Source organism: Tachysurus vachellii, chromosome 1 (genome assembly GCF_030014155.1).
Source record: "Tachysurus vachellii isolate PV-2020 chromosome 1, HZAU_Pvac_v1, whole genome shotgun sequence".
Taxonomy (NCBI): Eukaryota; Metazoa; Chordata; class Actinopteri; order Siluriformes; family Bagridae; genus Tachysurus; species Tachysurus vachellii.
In genome coordinates, this window is record NC_083460.1 from 8,198,221 (window position 1) to 8,206,852 (window position 8,632).

Below are 8,632 nucleotides of genomic sequence, written 5' to 3' on the forward strand. Positions count from 1 at the left end.
AGCATGTACTGTCATTTAAAAAATAATAATCTTGCAGTAACTAATTTTGTTTGACATCCGTTCAGATAAAAATCTATAGTGCGTCTAAAGAGACTTTATGTATTCAATAAAGACATAAAAGTCAGAATTGTTTTTATTAGTATAGGCCTGTGTTTATATTATGACTGGGACGGAGATCAGTCCACATTTAACATGTGATTAAAACAAAAACCTTTCTCTGCAAACGTTGAGTTCCATCCTATGAAATTGAGCAATGCTGCTCGGAGACCAGTAAGTACTGAGCTGAACGTGCGCAAGCGCACTTGGTAATAAAGCTCCTTCTGATCCTGAGTCAGTAGGACATACTGTATTGTTAGTTACTTACACTGGGTCCAAATATAATGGGGCTGTCAACTGACTTATTCTTAAAAAAAATAAACAAGTAAAAAAAAAATAAAATACATAGTTTGAGTATAAATGTTTGTACCCAATCTTTCTCATTAGTTTATGTGTGAAAAAGGCAGTTTGGAAAGTAGAAAAAGAAAATGGAATGTGACCTTGTCGATGTGATAATTTAAATGGGATACATCTTCAGTAACCATGGAGGGTGGATGAAAACACACACACAAACACACACACACACACACACACACACGCACACACACACACACACACACACACACACACACACACACACATATAATATGTGTATATAATATATATGTCTGCAGATTTTCAGATTCAGAGTAAAAGCAGAGTATTTAGTTGAGCTGCGGCTTCTTTGAAAAAGTCCAGGATTGCAATAGTCATTATGGCTTTTGTGGAGAAAGAAAATTGATTAGTATGGAAGGGTCTCTGCTTTAACAGTGTGATTACGTAAAGACTAAAACACAACAGATTGTGCATACATGAGATTACTGTGGATGGTACCACTGAGAAACCATGAAGATCGCTTGGACTGTAATTAATACAATCCCTTTGGCTAGTGAAATGCTGATAACTTCAACAAAATAGACTTCATTAAAACTATTTTTTTTTCTGGTTTCACAAGTAGAATTCTTTAAAAAAGGGAAATTATATATAACTGCACTATTAGGTGTCACCAAGATGAGGATGGGTTCCATTTTTCATTCTGGTTCCTCTCACAGTTACTTCCTTATATCGTCTCAGGGAGTTTTTCCTTACCGCTGTCATGCCAAGCTTGCTAACTGTGGATAATTTTATACCTTTAAAATTTACACTTGTACATGCAGCTTTGCATGTTCAGTTCTCACGCCTTTACCATAAATTGTTTAATTAACAAATAAAAAAATTACCTAATATGAATAGAAATGATCTGTTTCATAATAATGGGCCACATTTTCCTTGCCTGTCTTGGTTTAAGTTGTTACTATAGAAACAATAAGGTATTAGATCATTACAGCTGGCACTAGTGTAATGAAGGAGCTGTTCTTAAAGAAAATAAATTAACAGCATCAACAGCATCAACAGACCAATCAGAATCAAGCATTCTGTCATAAGCAAATAGAACTGTCAATTCTGTGAAATAACCCTGTTGCCATTTTTAACGTGTCCATGATGTGAGTTTGCTCTGTAGGCTCTTGAGTTGAAGGGAATTGGGCACTTGGGTGAAAAGGAGCTGAAGGAAAGAAACAAGCTTATTGGACGCTTTGCCATTTCAATAGAACGGGATTCCACACATCCACTAAATGAGCACCTAGCCCCACTGCCCTCAGGGCGCAGGTACAGGGCTCTGAGGTGCAGGAGGGCCCGCTTTGGAAGAAGCCTGATTCCCTCAGTCATTAAGTATCTTAACAACAGACATTGCTGAGTGTTATTCTGAATGTTTCTTGACATGTGTGTATTATGATTGTTTATGTTGTGTGTGTCGAACAAGTGCAGTTTGTGGAAAGGAATTTCCCCTTTGGGGGACAATAAAGTAAAGTAAGTAAGTAAGTTATCCAGCAGGAGAATCACAGGGAGCTGCAGAAGGTAAATGCTAGAAAGGTCCTTGTGTTTGTAAGCATTAAAAAAAAGACTGAATATATTTACGAGGTGGGGAAGGGAACATGTTTTAGGTGAAGTAGTTACGTCTGGTGCGAGAATGGCATATGTATATATATATATATATATATCAGCCAATATATACAGGGAGTGCAGAATTATTAGGGAAGTTGTATTTTTGAGGATTAATTTTATTATTGAACAACAACCATGTTCTCAATGAACCCAAAAAACTCATTAATAGCAAAGCTGAATATTTTTGGAAGTAGTTTTTAGTTTGTTTGTAGTTTTAGCTATTTTAGGAGGATATCTGTGTGTGCAGGTGACTATTACTGTGCATAATTATTAGGCAACTTAACAAAAAACAAATATATACCCATTTCAATTATTTATCTTCACCAGTGAAACCAATATTACATCTCAACATTCACTAATATACATTTCTGACATTCAAAAACAAAACAAAAACAAATCAGTGACCAATATAGCCACCTTTCTTTGCAAGGACACTCAAAAGCCTGCCATCCATGGATTCTGTCAGTGTTTTGATCTGTTCACCATCAACATTGCGTGCAGCAGCAACCACAGCCTCCCAGACACTCTTCAGAGAGGTGTACTGTTTTCCCTCCTTGTAAATCTCACATTTGATGATGGACCACAGGTTCTCTATGGGGTTCAGATCAGGTGAACAAGGAGGCCATGTCATTAGTTTTTCTTCTTTTAGACCCTTTCTTACCAGCCACGCTGTGGAGTACTTGGACGCGTGTGATGGAGCATTGTCCTGCATGAAAATCATGTTTTTCTTGAAGGATGCAGACTTCTTCCTGTACCACTGCTTGAAGAAGGTGTCTTCCAGAAACTGGCAGTAGGACTGGGAGTTGAGCTTGACCCCATCCTCAACCCGAAAAGGCCCCACAAGCTCATCTTTGATGATACCAGCCCAAACCAGTACTCCACCTCCACCTTGCTGGCGTCTCAGTCGGACTGGAGCTCTCTGCCCTTTACCGATCCAGCCACGAGCCCATCCATCTGGCCCATCAAGACTCACTCTCATTTCATCAGTCCATAAAACCTTAGAAAAATCAGTCTTCAGATATTTCTTGGCCCAGTCTTGACGTTTCAGCTTGTGTGTCTTGTTCAGTGGTGGTCGTTTTTCAGCCTTTCTTACCTTGGCCATGTCTCTGAGTATTGCACACCTTGTGCTTTTGGGCACTCCAGTGATGTTGCAGCTCTGAAATATGGCAAAACTGGTGGCAAGTGGCATCTTGGCAGCTGCACGCTTGACTTTTCTCAGTTCATGGGCAGTTATTTTGCGCCTTGGTTTTTCCACACGCTTCTTGCGACCCTGTTGACTATTTTGAATGAAACGCTTGATTGTTCGATGATCACGCTTCAGAAGCTTGGCAATTTTAAGAGTGCTGCATCCCTCTGCAAGATATCTCACTATTTTTGACTTTTCGGAGCCTGTCAAGTCCTTCTTTTGACCCATTTTGCCAAAGGAAAGGAAGTTGCCTAATAATTATGCACACCTGATATAGGGTGTAGATGTCATTAGACCACACCCCTTCTCATTACAGAGATGCACATCACCTAATATGCTTAATTGGTTGTAGGCTTTCGAGCCTATACAGCTTGGAGTAAGACAACATGCATAAAGAGGATGATGTGGTCAAAATACTCATTTGCCTAATAATTCTGCACTCCCTGTATATATCACTTATCAGCCAATCAAAAAAAGAGGCTACACAATAGCCAATCAGAAAATAGCACTATCTGGGTAAGATTTAACGCAACAACCAGTGAAAAAATACATATTCATTAGAGAGGGTATTTTCGATGGTCGGTTTGAACAAAACCTCAACACGAAACAACTTGTCTCTGGACGGAACATTGTCCTCAATCCTGACCCTAAAAATGGCTGGGCTTGAGCTGAACTGTTTTAAATGGGAGCAACATTACAAATGATAAAGGAGTCCAAAAAGGCAACAAACACTTACAATAAACAACACCAGTCATAATCTCTCTCTCTCTCTCTCTCTCTCACACACACACACACACACACACACACACACTAATGAATGGAAATTAAACAAATACTTTGTATTTGGTTAAAATGTGGTCAGTGACCCTTACCTAACACTACAACTCCCCTATTATCGTTTTTTTTTTTTGTTTGTTTGTTATTATTATTTATTTTAATTTAGTTTAGCTTTTTTTTTTTTTTGAGGGGGGGATGGGTTTGCGGGGGAGTTGGAGATGTCACGTTTGCCTGTCTTCAAAACTTGAGAGCCCTGTATATATAATGATCTTATAATAACTGAAGTTCTTTTTCTAGTAAAACAATATATTCTCTTATATTCTCTATGCTTTTTTAACCACATTTCTTTTAAACCATAATGCTTTATTTGAATTATGCTTTATCTGTTTATTTATTTGTGTAGGTATATAATGTGTATTTTTTTAGTTTAGTTTATTTAACATGCACATATACAGTATAATTCCTTTAATTCATTAATGGAATAATTTATATTATTTATTTGGTCATTTTCTATTTCAATGATTGTTAGTTTTTATTTTTTGTTGGTTTGTTTTTGTTTTTTTTAAGTGTAAAAAATCTATCCTAATGTGAGATATACTTGATTTTATTACCTTTTTTCCATGACCTTTTCTTCTTACTCTCCCTGGCAGGCCGCATCTGAGTTGCCGATAGAGAGATATAAAGGGCGACTTTCCTTATGCTATTTTTTTTTTATGACCCCAATAAAACCATAAACCATAATCCATAAAATGATAAAATCATAAATAAAAAAGTTTATGACTGTAATTATATAATGTTTACTGATAGGAATAGGTCAAAGGCCAGGCCTTTGATCTGACAGATGTATGCCATGGTTTTATTATGTTAGGTTTCGATTAAAAGTTCATAATAATAAAGTTAATGATTGTATTGATATATAGCTTACCGATAAGATTTATTTATGTTGACTCCAAGTAGTTAAAGACCCCCCTTTCCATCCCACCACCCCACTTTCATATTGGTTAGCCCCATTGTGTCTGCTTCAAGTAGATAGGTGACAAGTAATTAAAACCATGTGTTTGATTCAATAGATAGGAGACCAGTATTTTTTTTTAAAAAGAGGGTTTATGACCTCAGATGAAACAGTATTGTAAAACAAGGCCATGTGTTTGTTCCAATGAGATAGGTGATTTTTTTTTTTTTCCCAATGGGGGGGCTACCTATAACGTCACACAAGCGCACACACCCGTGAGCAAACGCGCACTCGCCCCCCTGAAAAAAATGCGCGTGAGCAAAAACGCGCACACGGCCCCTGAGCAAATACGCGCACACGCGCAAACGCGCACACGCCCCATGAGCAAACGCGCATGGGCAAACGCGCGCAAACGCCCCGTGAGAAAACACGCGCACACGAGCAAACCCGCACACGCCCCCCTGAGCAAATGCGCGCACACGACCCCCTGAGCAAAAGCGCATGACCAAAAACGCGCATACGCCCCCTGAGCAAAGACGCGCAAACGCGCACACGCCCCCCTGAGCAAACACGCGCACACGCCTCCCTGAGCAAATGCGCATGAGCAAAAACGCGCACACACCCCCCTGAGCAAATGCGCGCACACGTGCAAACGCGCACACGCCCCCCTGACCAAACACGTGCAAATATAATTCTCAGGAATCCTTGAAGTGGTGTGTTTTGTTGAATAAAGAATTGTTGACATTTTTACATTAGACATGGCACAGAAGCCTTCGAATAATTCTCCCACTTCAGAAGCTAAAAAATTAGAATTGAAAATAATCCAACAAAATAGATTGAGCAGTATTAGCAGTATATGTTAAGTAAGTGACCCTTAAGGGTATAATTTCATTGTACTTATTTCTGTTGTTTCAACATTAGAATTTCAAAAGTTTTTGAAAAATTGAGGTAAAATGAGCTGCAAGCAAACTATTATACAACTCTCCAAATGTATAATAAAATATTTAAAATGAAAAAAATCAAATAAACATTTTAAATTAATCAGATTATTGGTGACACGGTAAGTGTTCAATGTGTTTTCTACAAGCTATTATAAGTATATTCTACAAGCTATTATAAGTCTTTTTTATGTAGTGAATTTCCATAGTCAACAGTTACACCGGTTTAATCTAAACACTGTTCATCCGTGTATTCACAGTTCATAGTTGTGTCATAAGGAATAATTACAAAATGATAATGAACAACCCATGTGGTAATGATGTCACTATGCAAAGTGAAGTGCATGTTACAAAAGCCATGTTTACATGTTTTCAAGACATTTGTTCATCTCAAACCTCCATAAATGAGCTTGTAACGTACACCAACGCTACATGTGACTTTTAAAAACAACAAAAGCAATCTTTACTAGTATAAAAGCTATATTAACTGGTACGGACAAAAACTAAATAAAATGGAAAAGATACTTTTTACTAAGTTGGCAAAGTGATGTAGAACTATATTGTGGTCAAGTTCTGACAGAATGATATTTGCACATCTGAGAACATCTGTTCAGAATCTAAAGTATAAAACAGTGCTCCAGTATAACTCCAGAACTACTACTGTACCATATTCGTACTTGATATTGAACCACTAACACTACGCCAATGATGTAGTACCCGCCTTATACTGTTATAACATAAAATATTAATATACAATTATCTATCTCTACACATGGTATGAAACAAACACATTACTATGAAAACAGTATTAGTTGTATTCCAGGGTCATGATTTTATAACTTTATAGTAATTAACTTTGTGTTAAGCATAAAGAATTCTAAGAACCTATAAAGAACCTACCCCTCATTAGAAAGATGATGCAGACCACATTTGCCCTGTGACGACAGACCATTGTGAACCAGTGAAAGAGCTAATGGAACTCTGGCCTGCTTTTAAAATGGAGTCTGAGGTAATGTGTAGTAACACTTTTTCTGTTATTCGTTTGCTGATAACATACACCACATTCGGTGTAGTTGGGTTCTTTACTTTATATAGGGCTCTTTTCTGCTCAATGGGATGGAAGTAGATTTACCAAATTCATCTATAAATATGGTTTTGTTTTCTGTCATGTCTTTTTAAAAACGTAGGCCTTTGGTTTTTGGTTAAAATCTTAAAAAATCCCAGATGAACAGGTTCAAACTGTTCAAATACATGTTATACATTTATTGGTAGAATTTTGTATTGGAAGAGGAAAGTTTCTAATGAGCCCAAACACTACAATTTGTCTCTGGATTTTGTTTGATTTTGGTTGATTTGTTTGATGCTTTAAAGTTATTTTTGTATATATGTTTGGACTTTTTAGAATTTACAGTTCTATTTTTATTGTTAAAGGAATTTAATGACATACACACCAAGCATACCACTGTTCTTCATGCCCTTCCTGTGTATCTACGTGGGGAAGTCTCTATTTTTTTTTTTTTTTTGAATAATTGACAGTACCATTTATGTAAACAGTTCATATTAATACAAACTTGTTGTTTCATTTACCCCTGTTCAGACTCCAACCATATAGTTTGTGTGATTTGAAAACATTTTATCTTTTTTTACCTCCGTTTTTTACACCTTCATGTGTAGTCTGTTCTGAAAATCATAGTACCAAAATGTCCAGATATGTACACAAATTCTGTACACAAATCTTTGTTGTCTGTTGATGTGCAGGTTTGTAAAATCACATGACTAGCTGTATGCCATTACCTTTGCACTAAACCTGCTGTATATAATTGAACAGGGGTTTTGTCAAAAAAAAAAAAAAAAAAAAAAAATCCTAAATTGAAAAAGGGATTCAATTTTAAATTGGTATTGTAACCAAGTGTTTTTATTTATTTATTTTTTATTTTTTATTTTTATTAGCATCATCTTTTTCAATGATTTATGGCACATCTGATTAGCCAGAACTTTTAGATGCTGCAGTGACCCTCCTCACAGTCATCATGGATAATGACACAAGTACAGTTCACTTTCAGCCAGTGAAAATCTCTGTCATCATTGAAAGCAAGATTGTGATCAGCCTGCCACCACTTACTGATGCCTTCCTGGTAATGTTTGGACTGACTTATGCACTACACCTCAGCTATCCTGTGGGACTGGCCAACACTTCTGAATTCACTCAAAAAATACTACTTGGTTTGGAAGATGGTAAACTGTCGCCGAAGTTACAGAGTCTAAAGAATGACTTGATGCGTATGTAGAAAATTGTCTGAAAAATCTGTACGGCCTGGTATTTTTGCTGTAGTTCAATGTGGTTTCCTTCTGTGAAAATAATGCCTTAAAAGGTTGTCGTACTAATTTGCACTAATTTCACCACAAACTGCACAGTGTGCCTTTGTATTAAGGTTATTTGCTATTAATGCATCTCTTGTTCTTGAGGGTTGTTTAATAGAGCCGGACAGTACTTGTTAATGGCACATTTAATTGAGTTTTAAATGGTTCATGCAGGTTCATGATATTGTAATTTCAAAGTTTCTGTCCTATTCACATTTAGCCTATTGGAAATATATTTTTTTATTTTATGTATCTGTCTGTCTTTGCCGTTTGTTTGAACATATTCACTATTAGAAGTGTTTTGATGCGCACTGTAGACATGCTCAAGTTTTCAATTATTTGATCCCTTAGATGTAAGAA